This window comes from Xylocopa sonorina, chromosome 11 (assembly GCF_050948175.1).
Source record: "Xylocopa sonorina isolate GNS202 chromosome 11, iyXylSono1_principal, whole genome shotgun sequence".
NCBI classification, from domain to species: Eukaryota; Metazoa; Arthropoda; class Insecta; order Hymenoptera; family Apidae; genus Xylocopa; species Xylocopa sonorina.
Window position 1 is genome coordinate 10,373,434 of NC_135203.1, and position 24,797 is coordinate 10,398,230.

General features: G+C 49.9%; 1 protein-coding gene across 9 annotated transcripts in view; it reads left to right on the forward strand.

Annotated features, from left to right (window-relative positions):
- Trpgamma (Transient receptor potential cation channel gamma) overlaps positions 1-24,797 on the forward strand; it is a 61,900-nt gene that overhangs the window by 19,386 nt on the left and 17,717 nt on the right. For all 9 annotated transcript variants that reach the window (XM_076904030.1, XM_076904031.1, XM_076904029.1 and 6 more), the window contains one exon: positions 7,025-7,067. The gene's annotated coding sequence lies outside the window, so the exon portion shown is untranslated. The remainder of the gene's footprint in view (positions 1-7,024; positions 7,068-24,797) is intronic.

Genomic DNA, 24,797 nt, shown 5'->3' on the forward strand with positions numbered 1-24,797 from the left:
AAAACTGAAGCTGAATGGAATATTTAATGAGCCGTCCGCGCAGGTGTTGCATAGAATACTCGACTGTGCAATGCGCTTGCGAAGGCGTAATTAAATTTCCAACAATGTTTTCGCCGCTGAGACCAGTCGCGAATCTTGAAAAGAAACATCGCGCAAAGACGGTTCGCTAAACCGAAGTATCGCTTTCCGGGAAAGTTGAAAGCAGGCCGAGGTGGGAGCAAGAACAAGCGCGTGTACTTCGCGAAACATCGTGGTCAATACCGACAGTCGTGGCTGAAAACTCGGGGTGGAATTCGCGCGCGATTTATTAAAGCCGCTCCCGTGCTTTCCGCGGTGTTGACTTTCCAAGTCTTCGTCTGCGCCAGACGGAAACAGGCTGCCCTACGAGACAGTTCCGTGGAACTTTCGCGATGAACTTTCGCGCGTTTGCCAGCCGCGAATCCAGCTGCAACTTCTCCGCGATCTTTTCGCGCCTAGTAAGACGATCGGAACATCTGCGACTTTCCCTCGTATTTGTTCCGACGTCGGGAAATTCTTTGGCAAGGGAAACGATCGTATAGCCGCGCACAAAATTGAAAATTGTAGGCTTCGTAATTCAAAGAACGCAACCTTTGATTATTGCCAAGATCAATATTTCCATTCATGTACCACGAAGTTTTATAAAACGTTTAGTCTGTCCCACACCCCGTCTGTGTTTAAACGTCTAGCGGTGGATCGATAGTTACATTTGTGGATGACAGTCCTGGCGGTAATTTACAAAGTAGGCGTCGCCAGTCTGGAATAATTACAGGATGACGACGGTGTTGCATCAACCGTGCAATCGGATGCAATCTGCTACTGGGCACTTTTAATTCGTGTCGCGAAGGAGTTTCGACGATTCGAATAAATACAGAAGATCGCATAAGAATCAGTAGCAGCGATAGAATAAGAGCTTCTCCTGCCACGCGTAAGAAAGGAGAGAGAAATGAACGAAAAATGATTGGCGCGGCGCCAGACCTCGCTACACCTTCCCTCCTTTCACCCCACGAAACGGTTTAATTCCGATTATATGCAAATCGCAGCCGCGAGCACCGCCACCGCGCTTAATTATAGTTTACCAGGCGTCGCGGTTTACGATCGGTCCTTTTGCGGCAAATCGGTCGTCGATACGTCCTGCGAAATCACTGCCCCTGTTGGAACGAGGCTCCCCGCAATCCCCGCGTTTTGCAATTCCAACGAGTGTCTTTGAATTAGACACCGCGCCTCGTATAGTGGCGTAATAGGTAATAACGTGAAAATCAGCGGACCCGCTTAGGTAACGACATTCGAGCGGCTCCGTGTTATCCCGCTTCGAAGGCGGTTACATCGTTTATAGTCCCGTATGAAAATACAGTAACATTTTTACTCGGGAGCCAGTTTATTCTTCTATCGGGAGGAGAACACGTAAACCGGCGACGTGATACGAATATCCGCGTCCAAGGCGGGTAGCGTCGTCTCGTTTCCATCCTCGGTATTCCTCGACGAAAAGCGTTTCAAGGAAGCTTGTAGGCGAGTAATCTGTTTTCCAGCGAGCATCGCGAGATATGTCTGTTGCCAGCGAACGGAAAGAAGGATGGAAGACGCGACCGATCGCGGATATGTAACGCGGTCCCGATTGCGCGACGGTCGTAAAACGGTTTCGGTTTTACGCTCCGCTCGATTAATGCCCGGCAGCGCGAATTTAACACGGGCGACACGATCAATCGTATAAGACGATTTACGAGCGGCAACTTCGGGTGGAAATCGGCTCCGTCCGTGCGGTTCGATATTATTTACTTCCATCCCCGCGAACTGGAGTGGCTTTCTCGTGGGATACATTTGCGACGCGTCTGCGGGGACCGTCGTTTCTATCTTGTATGGTTGTCCAGTCGACTCCATTGTCTACACGCGGAGGGCGTAAAGATAAGGCTGTTGCGCGAAAACAAATTTAATGCATCCGGGGGAATCGCTGATGGCGACCAGGAAACCGAATACGGAATTTATGGGTAGTTACGACGAGCTTCCCCCGTGTTCAGTGTCTCGTACTTTTTGCAAATCTTCTCGAGAATGCACTCGCCTCGGGGGAAAACAGGGGGTAGAGCTGGCAGAGAGACTTGTTGCAATTTCTTTTTTTAATGATACAAAGAACTCTCCACGGTTCGTGAAGATCCAAGAGGAATGGGTTGCTTTTATCGCGACTTTCTGTTCGTCTACTCAGTTTATCTTGGAATATTTTGGTGGAGTAAAAATAACAATTTCGTAATAAGAAACACTATTTCTCGTTTGTCTATCGTACAGTCTACGAGTGCGAACAATGGTAATTTCACCGCGATCGCATTTGTTCGAAGGCTGAGTACCCGCAATTTCGACACCCACACCAGCCTCGATCTAATGCTAACGACCGTATCCGGATTCCGGTCGTTCCGCTTGGCACGGTTTTTCCGCGGAAATCTGGATGCCACGCGAATGTTCAAAATGGTTCCGGTCAGATTAATATTCAAAACGGGGCGCGCGAACCTTGGGTTCGAGCGAAACTATCTTAACTAGCATCCAGCCGCCGCCTGAAATGCATTCGAATGCGAAGGGTGCGCCCAAACCCGCGGCAGAATTATTACCTTTCGCGTTCGCCATTTCATCGTCCTGCCTGACGGTGATTGCGTTATTAACAGCCCGTAATTGTTCCATTCGCCGAAGGTTACGATCCGTTTCGCGTGCGACGCACAAAAACACGAAGCAGAATTCAGCCAGAAGGGTCGTCCGCTAAGCGAAAGATATGGCCCATTTTCCATACGTTTTTATTTCCACGGTATACATTACAATTTGTCAGCGAGTATCGAGAAAACCATTGCACTTACGTGTCGCCAGTTTACGATCCCGATAAAAGCTGTCGCGATGAAAACCGGGTACGAATAACACCGCGTCGACGCGCGCGCGCGTATAAATTATCAAAGGACTCGACACGTATTTATCAAATTCGAGTTTCCTTCGCTCCTATTGCCCGTATCGATAACGATTCCCTAGCCGTAGTTGTTCGTAGGCGAAAAATTGGTTTCCCCGCGATAAATATCGACGATCCTGAAACTCCCTCGGCTACAGCTGTTATCGGGCGTAGCCGAGGACCGTCTCGGTGATGGTTGATTTATGACGGCGAATTCACCCGCTACGTTTCTCCATTGTTACGATCCTGTTGTGCTCGATGGAATATCCCCGTCTATCCTTCATTCTGCCCGCTATCATTATCTCCCGCCCTTATTTTCTGCCTCCACCTCGACCGGAGGATCCCGTTTCCTGGAAACACACGTCGAAACGGGGCTTCATTTATTTTGACGAGCGCGGAAAGGGCGGAGGTGAAAAGCGCAGGAAGAAACGGCGAGTCGCGATATCGCCGCTCGTCGTCCATGGTTTCTTCGCTTCCCGATTAGAGTCTATTTTCGAGCTGTTCCTTCTCGTTCCGACCATTCAAGCGACTCGTTTCTCTTCGTTCCCGCGACTCTTTTAGGGAAAATCGTTTACGGTGTCCATTCTCGGCTCGTATTTCCACGGGACGAGGCGTATCTCACGTGTCAACGCCGGCAGAAAGAGAAAGATATTGTTCCTGGCCGACCCTCGAAGAAAATCTAGACGCTTCCCTCGAGTCGAGCGCTGGGGAGGATTGCTTTGAATCTCGGGAGATACAATAAACGGACACTTGCGAACGGACTGACATCGCAATATGCCCGAACGGTTCCCATCATATCTCATTTTCCGCGGGACAGATAACACGAGCCACTCAAAATCGAGTTCACGGCGTTTTCCAATTAAAGGAAGAAAATATTACGATCGAAACCACCCCCGGGTGTTCTTGCACGGTCCCATAAATCCTTCGTCCGGGCTACAACGAGGAATAGCTCGAAATTTATAAGCAACGTACATTCGATCCGAACGTGGAATGGCTATCGATGTTAACGTCTAAGAAATAAGCAAATCTGGGAATTTATTCGATTTCCTCGACGCCATGCATCACGATAGCTCGACACCCGGTGAGTTAGCAAGCAGTCACAAGGTTGAAAGTCATAAATTTCTTCAATCGATTCGAAACATCCCCGTTCCTCTTTTTTTCAGCGACGCGTTTCCCCCAGTGAAAGGGTTGCTCGGATCGCGGACGATAAAGAACGAAAACTCGCGCTCTGTCAATCCCCGGAGGACTTTCTCGTACGGAGATAATGTTCGTTCCTCTCCGTTCTATCGAACGTTGAACATTTCCAGATAAAACGGGCAATGAATCCGTCCCTCTATCGATTGTCAAACTGGAGCGAACGCCGTTACCAATTTCGCTGTGGGTGTTCGAACGCGATTTACCACCCCACTGCTTGCCCCTCGCCTCGTGATCGGTAACTCACAATTAAGGATAATCGATCGTTTAGCCGGTTCCTCGTCGATTTCCCGCTCGAACAAGACTGAACTGGGAAACGGGCTCGCGTCGCAGCTTCGTTTAAATACGTATCGCTCTGCGCTCAGATTTAATTAATCAACGACGCCGCGCGATTTAATAATCGAAACCGAGCGAGAGAATTCTGTTTGGGAAATCGCTGCTCCCACCAACGGTTAACCGTAATCGGTACGCGATTAATGTTTCGTTTAATCGCCGACGCCGCTTTCGCTCCGCGCGTCGCCGCAATTTTTCACAGTTATCGCAGTGACAAGGAGACGGAAAGTAATAGCCCGATGCTGTCTCCGGGATCACCGTAATGAGGGTCGCAGGTGATTAATTTTTATACTACGTAATGTCTTGTTTCCGATACTCGGTTGAAAGTTCTTCTCCTTCTGGTCATCAGGCTGGACGGGTTAGGGATGGATCATAATCTATATCAATAAGAAAATGGCAGAAGGTATCAAATTCCCCGCAGCCAGAAGAGTCGAGATTGTCTTTCAAGCACCTTGCCCGATCGAATCGATTATGAGGCGATTTATTCCGCCATTCCTCACCGTTCGAGGGTGAAATATTTTTTTCAGAAATATAGAGGTACATTCGCGAGGATTAGGTCGTTCGCCGCCTTTGTAAATGGTTGTGGGAGGGTAGGAACAAAAGGGTGAGCCACTGAACCGCGGGAACGAGGAGATGCTCTGCTTAACGGGCATTGAAACGATTTCCTGTTGCCGAAGGCAGTAGAAAAGTCGTTCGGAATTGTTCTCACATAATGTCCCGGCATGGCGGAGCGCTGCTCCGCGTTATCGCGGACACTTTTCCAAGGAGTACCCGATTACGGTTATTTCCATCGCTAGACTAGTGGAATAAAAATTTCGTTGCGGGAGCATAATCTTCGAACTATTCTCGTCTTCCTGGACATTTATTGGATACGTCCTCAACGGGGAATCTACAATTTACAAGCGATAAGTACAAGCACGCGACGCTTCTCCGATATCTCCTTCCCACGTAAAACAATCGATATCGCGATTTTCACGGATAACTCGTTTTGCATCTAAATGATGGAATTTTTCAACCTCCGACCTCCCACGGTCGTTCGAATTTCGTGTCACCCGGTGTGTCTCATCGGACTCACGTCCCGTCCCGTCGCCTCGTTTTTGCGACGAATCATCCTCGCTTCGACTCGCGAAAACGAACCCAGCGAATTCCCCGAGACACACCGCCCGTCCGAGTAAAAAGCCGATTCCCAGCTAGGGAAGAAATTTCCAGGGCGCGCTCGCGCGGAAGATATTTCGTCGGATCGACGCGGAGAACGCGTCACGTCGATATTGCTGGCTCTCGCGCTTCTATCCATCGGTATATTTACAAAAATCAACCGCGCCGTGTGCCTCCGACGTTCCACAAACGGACCGTATCCCATTGAGGACGACTTGGACGTTTCGTGTCAGCGGAGAACCCCCGTCGCGTTCCTCTTTCCGGAAGCGAAGCTAACGATCCCGATCGCGGTTGTTTCCGAAGCCTTCGAGGCTGTGTTACACACGATTTAATCGAACCACGAAGCTAGTCGACGTCCCAAATGGATACGATACCCGTACAGCTGAAGCTGAAACGGAGGATGCAACCGTGTATCGATTCGATGCCGCGAGTGATGGCACTCTTTCGCTCGCGAAGTAGAAAGCTCGTTTACGGGTAGACGGCGCTCGCTAGCTCTTCGCGAGCAGCTGGGAGTTTCGCGCGTTGCACGGCCCCGGAAACCCTCTTTGGTTTGACTTCTATTCCTCGTTGAGGCAGGCTTTGAATAAACCTGGTTTTCTTTTGGATCGCGGGTGGGATCTGTTTTCTTTGGAGAGTGGAGGTTTGCGTTGGAACGTCTGAGGTGAACTGTTTGCGTTTGTTGGTGTTTTAACGTATTCCCCGTTTGGGGGTCATCCGTCAGCCCTCTCTCGCGAATTAATTCAGCGGGTTGCGAGATGCATTCAGGGCTAACAGACATAACTCTGAATCGAGGATTGTACAATAATATCGCGTTGAGCTCGCAGTTTCAATGCTTCGAAAATACATGCGTTCCTCGGCGTGCCGGGTACTGGCTGCTTAACCCAGAAAGGATATTTTAAAGTATTTCCTGCGTGTTTACACAGCTGCCTCTCGACGTACTAATAAGGCAGTGAGAAGAAGGCGATGAAATTATGCACGGGCTTCGAAGCGTGCGTCTAGAATTCGTCGACGAGATGATCGAGCAGCGGAACGAGTACAGAGAGTAGAGAGGATAGGGAGTTGGATACGGGGCAAAAAATATTTTATTACCGAGGATCGATGTCCGCCATCAGGAAACCGATAAATTTTCTTCTCCTGGCAGTATCCTATCCCATGCTAAAAGGTTTCCCTCCCCTCCGATCCATTTGGTCTGTCTTCTCTTCGCTTCGAGGGTGTATCCCATCGAACGCGTTCCATTAACACGGAAATATAAAAAAAAAAATCTGCCCACGGAGCTAACCACGCGTGGATACGATCTCTGTATGCGGCGAGCGGAGAAAGGGAAAGCGTTTAGCCCGCGTGAGGTCTCGCGAGAACCACGCGACCAGACCGTCGTCCTCCTTCAATCTGCTCTTCTTTCTGTTTCAGTTTTTCACCGAGGGAAATCATGACAGGAACATACAGGAGATCGGTGAGTACACGTAACGTAAAACTTTGAGTACAGATAATACGAGGTAACCGTAGAACGGATAAATAGTTGAGAAAGATCGTCGCCGCGCGAACGCGTGGTCCGCGAGGGGTGCACGTAGCGCGGCACCAAGGGGTTAACTCACGTTTCCCGATAACACCATACACGGTACTTCCCTTACGAGCTTCCTTTCGCGTCGCGTGTTTGGTGCCCGCGTTGCATCGATTTTTCCGTTGGTTCGTAGACCCTGAGCGATCCCTGGTAAAATCGCGCGATGCATTTGGGGAACGCCCACTAGCGCGAGGAGCCGCGACATCGAGGGAACGTTTTATAGTGGAAGAAGCTTGAAAACACGTTCTATGGACGTTCCCCCGGTCGTTCGTGTCGGTCGAACTCGCATAAATTTCTTTACTGGCCGAGGCGCCCGGGCAAAAATCGCGGCACGCGGCTTCCTGCTTCCGGTTCTCCGCAGCGCCGAAGACCACCCGTGTCTGGGGTCGTCTTTGTCCCTCGAAAATTACCTGTCGACACGAAATGCGGCCGAAAATTATTCTCGGTGCATTTCGACCGGCGCCGTTTCGCGAACTCAATTTCCTTCGTTCGTTTCTCACGGGCAATCTCTCGATCGACTTCGACTTCGACGGGACGTAAACGGTGCGCGCGAGGGATGATTAATGGCGGCCGGCTATTCAAACGCAACGTGCCAACCGAAAGGAACCCGCGAAATTCTTCCCTTATCTACGGAAGCCAGGTCATTGCCTCGGGTCACGCAGCCTTCGAATTTTCAGCCGATGCACCGGTGCAATTTCCTTTCGCGTTATCGCGCTGGCACATTCATTCGCTTATTGTTAGAACGCGGTGGTAAATCCTCCGCGAGCGTGGAGAAACACCAGTCCCTTTCATCGTGAACATCGCGGTGATGTTATCGAGCTCTGGTTCCAGCCACGTAAAACAATGGGAAAGTTTACCAGACGGTATCCGACCGTATTACATCGCGAATTCCCCTACTTATGCAGTACACGTTGAGCTGACGACCGCCATCAGTACGTTTCGAACATCCCCTTCTATTTACTCGCGGCGACACCGTGACACCCCTTGAATCGACGCAACGATGCGACTAACTAGAGCTCCGCGCGACGAACGCCTGGTAACAGGACACGATTGTACCGCGTCGCTAGCATTTTCGACGTTAATTTCATAATAGCGCGAGATTAATAAGTCACGGAACGCTACTCTGCTAAGATTCATGGTCCACGGTGCTCTATAAATTCTCAACGCTGAAAAATTAATATTTTCGCATGGCAATTCGTAGAGTTTACGGAAGTTCCTGAACGTTACACAAGAGGCGACTTGTTCCATCAACGTCTAAACTCTCTCCATTTATATGTGTCTCAGGTAATTGTAACCATACGTAACCAGCGTGCATTGTCTCGCAGTCGCGAGCACCGAAGAATGCGCGGCTGAAAATATTTCAGCCCCGATCCCCTGGCTCCTCGTCAGCGAAAATAATCCCGCGTTTTCTTCGTAAACGGACCGACCGCTAGCCTGTCTATTATTAAACGTTACTTACTAGAGGATGCAAATCACTTTACGCGAACGAGACAACGTTTTAATTGTTTGTTCACGCGATTCATGAAACGACATCCGTTTATCCTCGCCACGCCCCCGCTATTTTCGCCTCGGTTGTTCCGTGCTCGCACGAACCCGGCCGACCGTAACGTCGCCATAAATTCCGCCGAAAGTCGCGCGGGGCCACGTATATGGTGAAAATTATTTAAATATTCCGCCTGTGCTCGATCATAAACAATCTGGCGAAATTGCATTATCTCTGTTAGATAGAATCGGTGAATCTTCTCTGGAAATAGACTGTATATAAATACGTAGGGGCCGTGGTACTCGAGGATCGTCGATAAAGAAAACCGGAAATTGAGTTATAAGTGGACCAAGTCACTCGACAAGACTGAAATACCTTGATGACGCTAAGCACGACGAAATACGGAAGGAAAGTCCACGGTCGAAACTTGGAACGGTGATTCAATTTCGCCCAGGCGGAACGACGGAAGCTGAAATGTAACGGTGGAGAGAAGAAAAAAAAGAAAAAGTAGTAGCCATAATCCAGTTGATTCCCTGGGAATTGCATTTGCCTCTTAGTAGCCAATACCGTGGCGCTTCCTCGGAGACTCGGGTCACCGAGGGGTGGTTAGCGCAACGCCAGGCGGACGGTCAAGGGTGTTGAACCTGGTAGTCTCCGGAAAATATACAGGATCGAGGGGACGTCCACTCGGAGCGTTGCGCTGGGGGAAGCTTAATTCCGTGACAGGATAGGGGACACCGATGGCCGAGATACGGATTTATGGAAAAGCCCTCGCGCAACTTTCGTCCCTGGGCTGCTCTGCTTGTTTATACGTTCGCCACGCACGGAGATCCCCGCTTGGCAGCGACGTTGTTTTCGAAGGATCCGCCTTTTACGTTACCCAGGGAGGGTAACTTTGAACCGATTTCGTTTCGGTGTCGAGTTTCGCGCGATACGATCCCTCGATCACGAGGAAACTTTTCTATCGGAATACGCGCGGCAGGAGAAAATTACGGTTACGCGCGATCAATTAGAAAAAGTTCGCCACGGTTTCACAGCCGTCGATTACCGTATCGCCTGCTTCGAACTCGGGTTACGAACGATCCATTATCATCACGCGTACTGATTTTCTAAAGTTTTACCGGGGAACGTTCTTCATGGAGCTCCATTTCCCCATCGAGCCAGTGGATCCATTAGTACGATCCAATATCGTGGCCCTATAAAACGTTGCGAATGGATCATCTGGTAGTTCGCTATCCAGTCGGTAACGAGATTGGTGATCATAAGTCGCACAACAGCTGCAAACCTGCCCATAGGCTTATTAGTTAATAGCCAAGTGATTATCATCTTGCGAGCTAGGTAATGGCATTCCCGCTCAATTAATCCTAATTAACGATAACAGCTTGCGTGGGACACCCTGGCCACGTTCATCTGTTATCCCGCGGAATGATCCCAAGGTTTTAATTGCACGCGAAGCAGCTCGCGTTCCGTGAAAAACCACGCATCCGATGAATTACGCGTTCTCCAACTTTCATTCCGTACGATTCCGTTCTCGCGTTCTCCAACGCAGTCGTCTCTATTACACGAGGCAGAGCGTGCAGATTTTTAGCCTCAGATCGAAAAACACTCCCGCTCGAGCGACTAAATCCGCCTTTCAACCTAATTACAATCACGCGAATGTCGCGTTGTCTCACGCACGGTGGCATACGCGATCTGCACAGTTGCGCGAACGCGAATTGATTCGTTTGGAAGTTCGAAAGTGGCTCGATCGATCGTAAACGGATCCGTTTAACGTCCTATCGAGAGAAATCCCCGTGAAATCTGAAGGCGCGAGCGAGACGCGGCCGTGCGAATCTAATTAGAAGCGCCACTCTGCAGACCTTCGTTAGCGACGAGTCGCTTAGAAGGCACTCCGGCGTATCTTTGACCCGGTCCTCCTGATATACCGGTACGCGATCGCGCGCTAGCTGCCTGAAACCCGAGACTGCTTCAGCGGAAAACTTCTCAGAGTTCGCGTTTTAATTTGCAGTTTTTCCCAGCGAAATTTTACACTCCTCCACTCCGCGACTTCTTTAAATACACGGACACAGGTTGAACGTAATTATCTCTACAAAGTTTAAAGAAATTTCCCGGCGAGTGTCAGGCGTTAATTCAGCGAGACACTGCGACGAACTGTTTGGTTTTACCTACGCGAAAGATTCCGATCGATCCTCTCGAACGAACGAATAAATTAATTACGCTAATGGCGCCTGCCAGCGGCGAGGAAGCGTCTCGCGAATCGATTCATCGAATCATCGTCGCTGCTTTTTCCTTCGCACAAAGGAGGCTCGAGTTTCAGAGAGGCATTTCCGTCGCCTGGTTTCCCAGTCATCTCTTTTTTTACCGAAGGAAGACAAAAGTTCTTGTCGCTGCATAATCTCCGAGCGGTCAGCTCTCTGCCGCGCGAGCAATTAGCGAATAACTCCGATAAATGTCTACGACCTGAACCAGCTTTCAAAATTTTCTAACAGTGTCACGCACGCTTCGTCGCCACCCGCGACGCGACACGCTCGCAAATTAGCGAACTAATAAACGGGTGTTCCTGTTTGGAAAAGCAGGGATGTCTTCTCTCGATGTCGAACGATTTCGCAGCGCGCGCGGCGCCAAATGGGAAATAACAACGATTAGTCAACCTGTACTCGAGACAGGTGAAATATGCGGGCTCGCACGGTACCTCCCGAGGGAATTATGTTTCAGGAATGCCGTCTACTGTCGACGTAGAGCGTTGGGAATTAGCTAAGCTACAGGAACCTAGCGCCACGGTCCGGGCACTAAATTTCATTTAATTTACCGTTTTAGCAGCGATCGAAAGACGTCTCGTTTCTCTACGAAAGTTGAATTGTTTCTAGATAGTTGTCAGCTGAAAAATCCCGACTTGGTACACAATGAATGTACTTTGCATCGGAAGTGATATATTATTCAGCTTGGTGCACGCTTTAACGGAATAAGTATGCAGCGTATAACGCAGGAAGAGGGGTCGAACGGTTGACCGCTCAAAGAGTTGAAACGCAAATCGGGACGAGCGCGAATTAGCGAAGTTAACGCGATAATAACCGACTGTCCTATTATCGAGGCCGCGTTCCGCTGCATTTAATTAGAAAAGTTTATTCCGAACGACGAAAATACAGCAGCCGCGGGAATCGTGGACGCGTTTAAAAATCCAGGTTAGCTTGAAATTTGCAAACACCGCGGCCGCTTCGGGCAGTTCCCGAACATCGGCCAGATTTCATTAAATATTCAACTTCGTCGTCCAAGTTACGTCGAAGGATTATTGGTTCGATTGGGAAGAGAATTTCGCTCGACAGAGTGAACAACGACAGTCGCGAGAAAGGGACGAGGGACAGATCCCGTTTCGCGTCATTCATTTTAATGCGTCTACGTTTACGACATTACGATTATAACGCGAGCTCGCTCGCAATCGAATTGGTTTACCATCGATTCCATTTATGATAATTTGCGTTCGAGCTCATTAAATCTTTTAACGTAGCGCAGTCTTGTTTAACTTGCCCCCTTTGTCATGCAGATCAGTCGGCGAATTCTCTGTTGGCAGCGTTAAAATTGGCATTCGGTAAAACGCTGAGCAAGCACATGTTGCGTGCAGGTGTACCCCTCGCTCTTTGCGGACATTTCCCTAATTGTAAGCAGCATTGTAATTAGCAGTGGCGATTTCATTGAACGATCGATATTGATACGCGACCAGCATCCTCGGGAAAGTATGCGGCCATTATTTGCCATTATTCCGTCTACGTAATCCGCGTGACGGGCTTCCATTTGATAGCCCCGCGCGAGATGAATATCGATGATGCGCCACTTGGAAATTGAGCATCAAACCGTTAATTGTCGAACAATACCGATACGCAAACGACGATTAATCGAACGATCGTGTAACACGAGAAACTCGAGGGTCGAGACCAGTGAGAAGCGGTCAAGTGGTAGCGAACTGTGTTGCGTCAAACGTGGGCGACGTGATCGCGGGACGAAAGGAAGTTATTGAATTCCCCAAAATTCGTTTACTTCGTTACGCGCGTTGCTGTTCTCTCGACTACGAGCTCTGCTTTCAAATGAAGGCTAAATAAAGGGAACCGCGCAAAAGTAGGTGCGCCGAAGAGAAACAGGACAGGAAAAAGGGACAGCAGAAGTAGATCACGCGAAGTCAGACAGAGTCGAGAAGCGGCCAGAAGGGACCAAAGTTTAACCGTCGCGTCCTTCCAATTTCTCGAAAGAAGCCATCGCGCAACAAAGGGCAGAGACAATGTACACGTGAACTCTCGGCAAGAATGTTGTCCGTTCGAATCGATTAGGTTTTCCTGGCCATGTTTTCTCCACGGAAAAAGGTAGTAGGAATTTAAAAACGGAGAGTGTATATCTGCTCCAGAGATGACTGGGGTCAGACGGAATGACGCCCACTGTGTTAAGCTTGATGAATACCTTTTGCGCGTCGACGGGGTGGGTTACAAAGGCCGTTTCACGGCATTGGCTTTCCGCCAAGGCACATCTCCGCGCACCACCACACGGACGTCGTCGCCAATGCTAACGCTTCGATGCCGTATACATTTCCGCCGATGTTCATTTGTTTACTAACGCCTCAGAGTGACAAAGAGAGAGGGAGAGAGAGAGAGAGGGATAGAGAAGGAGAAGTCCTGCGGACTGGAGAATTCGCATAACTGGACAGTCGGAAGGATGGGAATTGCGGTGTGACAGGATGCAAGGGACTAATCGATGCGAGGACACATTTCCTGGGTCACTGGCTGCGATATCGTGTTGGTGGACGATGGATATGTGCGAGTGCGCTTCAGGTGTGCCCTCGTATCAATCGTCTCGATGATAAGCGATACCGAAATTCCTCCATATATAGCCTATTCACGCTTAATGCGCGATTCATTGATTGCCTTCCAGGCGGATATTGTCCGCGAAATACCAGCTACATAAAGGGTATTCATGAACCAAGGAATCCGGTTAGTCTCTCGCCGTATATCGCAGGAGATTACGAAGGGCGTTGATGATCGAAGGCTTTCTTTGCGAACGTATCCGACAGTGATTTTTCCGCCCTGTTACACGTGGTACGAGGAGAAATGGACGGATTAAGCTCGTACATTTATATTTTCCCTTAAACCAGGCAAGCAGAACTTACACGCGCGACACACACGAATGTCGCAGGCAAAAGTATGTTAACGTTTACCAGAATGCTATCCCTTGACAAACAGTACACCACGTCCCCCAAGCGTGCGCTAATCCAATTAGCGTAGGCACATCCCGAGTCTTTCCTCACGTCTGGCCCCTCGCGTTTATCCCAAAGGTGTACGCGGCTCGACATGTCAGCCGGGATGATAAGCGGTTTCCTCGAGTCATGTCTTACTCGTTTCCTGTCTGGGAATTTATGGCGACCCATGGAAACGTAACACACGTTGTGGAACGCGAACTACCGACCAAACTGTACCTATCAATTTGCCTAATGAATCCCGTATTAAGATTAATCCTTTGATCAGCCAGACGTTTCTCTACTGTTCGGTGAATTTTAAATCCCCCGGATCTCGTAAACATTCGTAGCCTGCGCTTTGAAGGGTTAACTTGCGACATTATTACGTGGCTAGCAGAACCACGGAGAATCCAACAAAGGTGGATTGTCGGCGGATGGTTCGTCGTTAACTCGAACCTAGGACTCGACCATTAGAGGGTGGGACTGTAACACTCGACAAGATGAGGTCGGCTATGGTAATACCAGCCGAAATCTGGGTCAATCAGTTGATCGTCTTTAGTTAAGGGGATACGAAATAGTGCAATTAGGCTCACCTCCCTTGCAATTAGGCTTACGTCACGCGGGTGTCGAATCACGCCTGTACTTCCTAACCGCACGGGCCTCGATACCCGAAAGAAATTAGTCTGCTGTCGAGGAAAGTAGGTCATCGTAGCTACTTTACGTGGCAAAGGGGGAAAGCAGAGGAAGAGGTCGGAAGGAATTTTTATTATACCACAACGACACCGTTGCAATGTCTAATTTAATTATCTCGGCGGTGATCGTCGTACGCCTCGTAAACGACTATACCCCTCTTCGCCCAGAGTCACGTGCGGGGGACGAGCATTTTTCTCTCTGACGACGCGAAACTTTGAACCGTTTCAGACAATCGGTCCGTGAACCGGGCAGAAACGAGAAATTTCTGCTCGATAGGATTCCCTCCGCCGTTCTTTCTTATTTCCCATCTCGGGCGAATATCTGCATGCGCTTCGCGACACACCGTTGAGCGAAAAGGATGATATACGCCCGAGCCGATCCCCGCTTTCGACGGGGAGGCGAGTTGCACGGTCTTCCCGACCTTGGCAAGTCGTCCTGATAAAACGGATTCTGGTCGAATCGCCGCCGCGCGTGAAATTTATAGCCCCGGATGTGAATCATCATTGGCCGAGGAAATGGCTTCAGCCGCGACACGGTTGCGTCGCTCTCGCGATCCCACCTGAGAGGCAACAGCCACCGCCATCTTGGTCTCGCTTGGTCCCTGCCGCTGGCAGCTGGATGAACGCGAAAAAATTACTTTTCCGCGGCGTCCCCGTTTCCCGGCTATCTCCGTCGACTGTTATCGACCGTTTACGATTCTAAAACGACCCCCACCAGCGGTGGCGGAGGCTCGATGCCCCGTGAAATTGCCGCGGCTAGTAATCCGTGGCAACGCGATAACTTGTCCAATCAACATCAACTTCCAGGGTCGATGAACCGCTCATTTATCTTGGCGCAAATTGTTTCGCGCGAAAGATCCGCCAATTAAGTTAAAAGGGATTCGATTAATCTCGAGGCGAGAGCTCGTTCCGGGGGAAGGCGGTCGAACGAAATTCTTGTTTCACGATGCACCGTAATAAGCTCGATCGATAGTTGCCTTGGAAGTGGATCGCGGTCTCGCGGAGCACCCAGTAGATAGGAAGTTTGGATTCCTTGATTTCGCGGGTTTATATCGATTGCCGGATGGACGAGGATTAAGCTATCATCTACGGGGTTCGAGACGGGGCAGAAATTGGCGAAGTTTCCGAAATATAATGGAGCCAGCTGGTCCTGCTCGTATTTCAGGCCTGTACCTAACCATCCGAACATTCCCTGTTCGAGAAGTATAAATCGTCGTCCTCTTCTACTTTTTTTTTTTTTCTTTCCAAAGAGACCTTCCTCCTTTCCGATCCAACCTTTCCTTTCGTACTCGAGCGCAAGGGGAAGGAACGAATAAATAAAGAACGGTTCGAAGCGGGTAAGGGCCGTAAAGCTCGTCGAAGCTGGAGCGATCGTACATGCCACTGAAATTTAACGGGCGGCGTCCTTAGCGAGAAATACTTTTGGAATCGTGCTCCCAGGGATTATTTCCGTTTCGTCGGAGTCACTTCTTCCCACCTCGGATCCGAGGACTCGTCCGTCGCGTTCGAACTGCGATCGCATGGCGGTATCGTCGATACAGTTTCCACGGTAGAACGATTTTCATCGCAACCAGGTGACGAGGAGCTCTCTCTTTCTCTCTGTCCATCTATCTCTTCTCGCGTTTAAAACACCTTAATTGGTCGTCGACGACGCGAAAACGTTACAGCCTCGTCGAGGGTATCCCAGATCGATCTTTCCTCTAATTACCTATCAGCGAAGTTCGTGCTCGCGCACGATGCTCGAGCATCGATGGATTGTTCCGGGAAATTTAGACGGATTCGCTGCGAACTTGACACCGGTGGAACGAATTTTGAAGGAGAACACGGGAATTCTTAGCGAGTTGCTTCCAAAGGCACGGAACGAAGTGGTCCTCGAAATAATAACGAGGTCTTGCCGCGGTCGAGTACAATTCCACGTTCACGATCCCATTGCTTTACGACCCGATCGATGCGGAACTTAAACGTACAGCAACTTCTGCAGAGACGAGTGCGGGGAGATTCTTGCACGACTAAGTAGTATCGGGCGTCGATAATCAGCCGCGTCGCGGCTGACAGTAGCGGTGGCACAATTACGCCAACTTAAACTCCACGAGTCTGTCTTCCTTCTGTCAGCGTCGCAGCTTCGATTCCTAGCTTCGTTTAAACGATCGCTAATTAACCGCTCTAAATACACAGACTGGCGAGTTACGAAAAACGCGGTTGGTACTCCTCGGTCCGCAGTTTCAGGTCCTTTGCGTTTCACAAAGGATCACGGGTCTCAAAGCACCGCGCAGATCACGTGACTTATGCATGAAATAACACGGCTGCGGGCACTCTCAAAGGAATGCTTAATTAGCACGCGCGATTGTGTGGAATACGCGCGCGAACTGATAAACTCGTATGGTTTTAGGGGAAGGAGCGCGTCATTTGTCTTCGAGGGATGAGGGGTTCTTAATGATCGATCCGTTTCTACTCGGATAGGATCATCTTACGAGCCGGTGAAAGCTTTCAGAAAGTGAAAGGACCACTATCGCACTGGCCAATATTGGGACGGTCTCGAAAGGTTTGAACTCGATGGCCAGGCTTCTGTTACGTGTATGATCTCGAGAAGGAAGCTTTTAACGTTTCGAATTAAACTCGGTGGAGCCCTACCCTCGACCAGTTCCGTCCTTTTATTGACCAGTGTTCTTCACGACGATACTCGCAGCCGTTGGATCCTCCTCTTCTTAGCCGAATTTCTCCCCTTTCGACTGCGCCATCCATTGCACGCGCTCCGGATCGCTCGTAACCGTTCGATCGACTCCGGGGATTCCGTTTATTTTCGTTATGGAAAATATATCTCCTTTAAGCCTGGTTGCATAAAACTTGGAACCGAAAAGTAATATTAGACTTTACAACCGACGCGTGCGCGCCGCGTATTTCTCCTGGCGGCCATTTAAATCTTCAGTTATCGAAACGAATTTCTATGCAAATGCCCCGCCGTAGAACCGGAGACCGCGTGGGGCTGCATTACGCGAAACGAATGCACTCCCGTGAACTCTCCCGTGGCAGTTATTCGGGGACGATACGGCGATATTCGAGAGGACAAGGTCATCCACGCGGGGATTATTACGCTACGGACGGGGAAACTTCGGTCGTGGATTCCCCAAACCCTCGTCGCGTTCCTCCTCCGCCTCCCGTCGAGGCCGCGGTAAACTTGGGTGCCTCGCGAAATAATCGAGGACAAACCGTTCGTAGATTCGGAATAATCCTTCCGGAGGCGGCTTCGCGGCTACCGAACTTCAGCCCTCGGATACGAAATGAATTCTACTGAAACGGGAACGGAGCAGCCGTTCTGTTTTCATTCTCACCCCGCGTGTTACCGCTCCGTCGGGGTACGCGATATTTACAAAAACCCGGAGAGCGTCGATATTGACCGGGAGAGTCGGTTGATTGAATTTCAAGGGGTGACGCACACGGCAAACGTTACAGAATAAGTTTACAGGCAAAATTGGCAAGCACGACGTACGCACTTCGCCGTTCTATAATTCATACAGCCAGGCAGGAGGATGCGCGCGGCAGGACCCGTTCTGTTTTTTCTTCCTCGATCACACAGAATAAATAAGCAAACAGACAGGCGAAATTGTTGGTACGCGCGCACCGAGCTGCAGGATTTTTTTGCCGTCGCGCTAGTTTTTGTTCGCCAGCGTCGTTGTTATCGGGGAGGGCGAGTTCGTTCGCCGAAAAACCTGGTCTCAATGGAAAGGATGCTCCTCCGTACTCTCGTGGCTTTTCCTACTGGTAAATCGTAATTCGCCATGGGACTAACGCGCGTCGAGCTGCGTAATGGATTCGCGCGTGTGTCGCACCGGGTAGGTCGATGAACTGACGCGGGGGCAAAAAGTAGAGGGATAGGTAAAAAGAGGAACGACGCGCAGGGCTTTGTCTCGCGAGAGTTATTAGGGGCGAGCTGTAATTTATCCACGGTACAAGGTGTCCGAAAAAGCGTACCTCGACGTGTCACAGAAAGAATAAAAGAGAACCGGGAGACGAGATCCAGAGGAAAAAGGACGGATAAAGTATTACGCCTGCCGCGTCTTCCGCTGGCCCATTTCAAATCTGATCCACGCGTTTCGCGGTGGTGTTTCAGGCGGCGTTAGTATTTGACGCGCGGTGGAAATTTTAAATTCGACCGTGCGGCTCGATCGAACGTTCTCTTTCCCGGTCGCTCGATTGGACCGCTGTCCCGTTTCTGTCGGCCAGTTATTTCTGGACAGCGGTGGGAAAAAAAGGCAACGTATTCGTCCATTAGTAAAAAGAGAGGCGGAAGCGTACGCTGGACCCGTAACGACGTTAGATTAACTTTCGAACGTGGCTTCGAGTTTATTCCCCGGCAGGGTTGAATAAAAACAACGGAAAGGGAGCAGAAAAAAAAGAGACGAAAACTACGGCATTCCGAACGACGCGATTGGAATAAAATTTGCGATCCCTTGATCGCTGAAGAATCCCGTCGTTGCGTGGGAACGAGAATCTGTTTCCAGATACCAGTGGGGATCCGAGAAATATGAGAGGAAGAGAATGTATACAATAATAAATTCGCAGAGGAGCATCAAATTTTTTTTTTCGCGCCACGCGTTGCGAAGAACCGGGTCCGGCTTTCGACGAAAGTCTAGACTGGTTGGCCGATTTCAAACAAACGTCAAAACGAGGCGGTTTGACCGAGGGAGAAGCATGTTTAGCATAAAAGGGACACGAATCGGGAGCATTTCCTCGAGCGGCGGCGGAATTTCGCTGGGCTCCTCCTCTCGCGACAACTTGGCCATTTTTGCCCGGTGACACAATGGATATTCCGACTGACGAACAGCTCCTGAACTTTCACGCTCGCGTGCTTTTCAACGCGCGGAATTTCGACGGGGTGATTTTCTACAATGCCGGCACCAACAGCCGCCGGATGTTGATCGAACGCGCGTCTCCGCTGTCGCGAACGATATCGCGGGCACGCGAGATAAACGGGCTGTGAACGAGCGCGCAGGAATTTAGTTCCGGTTAATTGGAGATCGAGGACAAAAAATAAATTCGTTCCCGATACGTTAGCCGTTCGAGTGGGGCCGGCTTATTATCTGGAAAAAATTGCATTGCTCGCGGTTTTCCGTATCGATTCCGCTCGCCTTCCGCGTTTGTTTCTTTTATCCTGCCGATACATTTGCCGATCATTTGACGCTAGCAATATTTAAACCGTCTCTTCCCCGAACAAATTCTTTTCTTCAACGAGTTTGTTTCGCGCTTTTAAACGCGCGATACATCGGAGCAAACACCGTTCCGTGTTCATGCCAACGATAATTAAATTGCACGCTGATGTGTTCGCGAGTTATCGATTTTTTCCGTGACAAATGAACCACGTCGCCACAACTGTTTCGCGTTTTTTTAACTCCCACCCCGTTGATTCTTATTGTAACGCTGGATTTGCACGGGTTTGCCTCGTAAAATTGCTCGTTGCCAAGGGAGCCAACCGCTCTCATTAAAAATGCTTACAGGGATAAAGCGTAATTCGTGAAAATGCCCAATGAATCGAGGCGATAATAATAACGAACTCGTTCCAGGGGAATGAAAGAGAAATGTAATTTTGAGACGGGAACGATTGTGCAAGCGAATTCACACGAGGGACCTGAAATAAAAAGGGGAAAAGGGGAAAAAGATTCCGACTAACGTATTTTAGTGACTCGGGACAGATGCTGGAAACGAGGGCAGCGAAGAAAAAAGGAACGGAAAGTACAGCGTCCCAGAGGTTCGCGGCTGACGGAATTTCAATCCTGGACGGACGTTTATTGACTACTGACGAGCCCGAATGCGTCGCGTAAATTTAACTATCCCCCTGTTCATGACAACGCGAGTGTCGCTGATGCGAGAAAGAATGAAACATAGCCACTCGGAACACCGTGTACCATTTATCACCTATATGTCTTGATTATTACACTATGCGAACTCCATTCGCGAATCCATGATTTATATGTCAGGGTGCACGGAAAAAATCTCTGGAACCTGGAGACATTCAAATAAATGACGTTTTTAAAGTCTTCGCGAAACACCGCGAAACGTCCCATCGCACGAAACTCCGTGCCATTACACAAAATGAATGCGACACCGCCAAGTCTTAAATTGTTACAATTTTCCTGGGAAAAGTCCGAATGTTCGAAGGATCGCTCGCAGGCCAGCCATTCCAGCCAGAATTTTTCCGTACAATGCCCATAATTTTCAGTCCTTTCGCGGGCCCTGGATCCTCCAGGACCGCGTGCCATCCGCTTTTGCACGTCCGCGAAACGTAATCGGTCAACGGCGGTTCGTATTCAAATAATCCGGCGCACTTGCACACGCGCTTCGTACGTACGAGAACGGAACGCGAAAATGCCCTGGAGCCGAGCGATGATTCGCGTTAATTTTTCCTGACGCGAGGGCGGCCCTTATATTTTCCCACGAGCGGGTGAAAAAGAGAGGCGAAAAAAAAGAGAAATCCCGAATATTTAAACGCGCGTGCGGGCTTCCGTCTTCGGGGAATTTCATTTCCATGCAGATTTCAGGGAAATTAAACGCCCCCCTTTTCCACCGCGGCGATAATAAAACGACCGTCCCTTTGCCGCGCTGCGTGTCACGTAGTTTTCGTTCGAGGGCGTTGCATTCTACAAACGATTTTTCTCACGGATTAATCCGAACCGTCCTACCCGAGGCAGGAGTTCGAGCGAGAAAGTTGCATAAACGCGGGGACCAACGGCGGCGTTGGTAATTCAATTGAGGAGGCGCCGTTTCAACCCTCCCGGAGCCACTAATCCGGTAATTAGCTAGTTCTTAGCCGTTCTTTAAGCCAATTCGTGCGACGAGTCCCGATTAGCCGAGTTTCAAAGGGGAGCGATTCAAAGCTCGCGTTTTATCGAGAAACTTATTATATACCGTGATTCCATTCGTCCGTCTCCGCGAGTTTCGTCGCGGAAGATCGAAAGCGAACGTCCTGGTTGCGCAAAGTCAACACCATCTTCGAATACCTCGACGTCTACTCGATTTCCCTTCGAATACTTCCCTCAAACTCGTTTACCCTTCGAAGGGACCCATCGATGCTTCGTCGAAACCGCGCACTTTGGAAGCGTTTCGATAAACAGAAAAACGACGGCTCGATAAATCTCGCGGCTTCGTTTATCCTCCACCTACGACGTTCTTTGAACCATCGAACGGTGCACGCTCGTCACGTTGACTGGCCCGGTTGCACGATGATGACTTTGACTCGTGGAACGCGTCCCGTTTGACGGATGCGCGCTGATTTACGGGAACGCCTTCAGGTTTACGATAGAAACGTTCGCAGCGCTGGTTTCGTTTTAAGGGGGCCGTAAAACGAGACGGAAGATGTTAACTACACCGCTCGCCGTTTCGTCGACTGCCTTTGCAGGCGAAACTGTTATTCTGTTGTCAGATCCGCGGCGAGTAAACCGGTGGATGCAGCAGACGTTTACGCGTGCTTGAACATCGCGAACCGCGAAAGGTCTCGAGAAAGAGGCTCCGCTCGTTTCCTTCGCTGGCAGCCGAGCACCGTTCTTCACGGATTTACGGGCATTCGAAGCTTGATTCATACGTTTCACTGCCCCGTACAATTTCAATCTTTTACGATCCGTGCGCATTGGCGATGAAAAAGATCCGCATTACGCGACACAATTGGTACTGCAACCGACAACCAATTACGCTCGATACGGTAGCTTAGTTTCCATTGGCTTCCGTATTATTTAATCGTTATCACTTTCACGGATACCGGGCGTAATCGAAGCGGAATCCTCTTACAGTTTTTTTTTTTTTTCTCGCTGATAGTTTAGCGATCGATCGAATCTTCCGAACACTGATGCGCCATTATCGAGGTGCAGCCAAGCCAAGTAGATCCTGACAATCGCGTCGCCATTTTGCGCATTTCACGGGCGGTAATTCTCGATCACGCACCGAAGCAACGCGGACGCGCGAAATTGGCAGCTATTAGCGGCGGATAATTAGGCGACGGCCCTCTTACGGGTTCGGCCGATCGTGCGGCTGTGTATTCGTGACGAGCGTGGTTCGTTCGCGTGCACTCGCGCCTCTCGTTTTCTCTATGCGGCCCACGCACGCACACGATCGGGTAATTACAGGCGAAATTCGCGCACGAACGAATGTACGCGCGATCGTTCGGAGTCCGGCGCCACGCCATTTACCAAGAATTATTGCATAATTCGCTCGGGTCTTAGTCTGATTCGCGAGCTAGTTATTTTCTCGATTCCCCGCTCGTTGAAATCCTGCGCGATATACATAACGCGTCTAATAAAATGGAATACGATTCCTTGCAGCTATACCCTCTCTATGGCTTCTGTAAATTCCTTCGAGCCACTCGAGTCGTTCGAGTCTCGACGAATCTCCGCGACGTTTCGAGACTCAACGTTAACCCGCGCTCGCACGAGGGTGGATTCTGTGAAACGCTTTGCCGTGGAGGCACGGGATATGCAACAGGTGCGGGAACACGTAGTAGGCTGCCGCATAGGCGAACCTGCAGTTCCGTCCTGCTTCTGATCGCCGATTAAGTGGCAGATTTCGAAACTTTGACGACGCGCCGCCCATTAGCCACTTAGCAACGCAACCTGGAGCTCGCGTAACACGTTCGCCACTAATATCGAGCAGTCGAATCCTGCATCGTTTTCAATTACGATCTCCTCCTGCGCAAATTGGAACGGTCTAATTAGCCTTGCTGCGTTACCAGCGATTCCTCTCGAGTCTGTTTCTAAATGTAATTCCAAAGCGATTGTCGCATCGTCGATGTTGAATCGTCGAGGGTAAAGGGAACGCGAGGATTAATAAAATTGTCGAAGAATCGTCGGATCTCCAGTTAAAAAAACACAAAGTAAGATTACCTCGGTGAAATTCCTTCTCTGCTGAACCATCCACTTGCCCCGCGTAGAAAGAAGATTCCGTGACCGGAAGAATTACCAGAGGGTACCGGAAGTACCGGTGCTACCGCCTCTGGGACCTCCGTGCAGCCGAGGAAAAATCAGCGCTCGTACGTAACATACCATCTCCCTGGCTCATTTAACGTGGCTATCGTCGGATACCTCTTCCCGCGTACGATCGGAAACGTTGGCCCGCGTAATCGACGCGTCGGCTATCGATCATCGTTTACAGAAATAACCAGTCGATTCGTCCGCCGAAAATTCTTGTTATTCTTACCACCAAGCCGGGAGTATCGGCATGCTGCCGCTTATTTTTGATTCGACGCGCGCGTAGACGCCAGACTACACACGGGCGACGAGGGTATTCGTCGAAAGTCGCCTATCCATTACGTCCACCGTGCACGTTCGCACACATGCACAGATTTATCGATCTAGGTGGGAACACGCGATTCGCGGCGAGCTCAACGACCCGCGCGAGGTCGAAGTACCAACGGTTAGAGGGTATTTGCCTCCCCAGTGTATTCCACGCTTTCATATTCCCCCGTCCCCCTCATTCCGAGTGCAAAAAATGAACAAAGCCGATGTACGATACCGATCACGGAGATCGGTAGGAAACAACCATCAAACGAACCGACCGTTTGCTTTCGCCGCTCGCGTACATACCTTCGGGCTTCGTTACGCCAAGTTAAACGCTTTCGCGTTTCGAACGCGTTTAAAGAGTCGTCGTTTCCTCGAAGTTTCCGTTTGAACCGACCAAGCATGGACGATGCCAGGCACCGATGCTCGAAGCGTGCTTTGTACGCGATGTTAAGAAACTACCCGAAACTCCTGGCTATTTAAGGAGCCTGCCTTGCCTTCGCGGAACGTACACAAACGCGTCGAGTGATTAAAGGTCTGGAAAGTGTAACTCGCTGGCGAACGGAAACGGTGCGACCTCGCGGGTTTCCGATTTCTGCGATTAATCTGTCGATACTCATTTTTCAGGAGCAGCTCCACCTTTTCGCGATCGATGCATACACGTATTCATGAGATGATTTTATTTCCGTTTACGTAGTCAGCGAATCAGAATATAAATGGTTCTCCTGTAACGCCTCGCTATGGGAGAAGATATCCCATTCTTCCGTGCGCCGCTGGATATTTTATCCTCTCGACGCTCACCCCACTTCTCTTTTAATTACCTCTGGAGGTAACGAAATATGAAATTATTCGAGGTATTACGTATCGTGAAAAACTACGGGGCGCATTCTCGATGGCACGCTGCAATAAACAGCTTAACGAGATGCCACGGGTATACCGTGGAGTCGCGAACCATGGAACACTTGGGGTGGAATT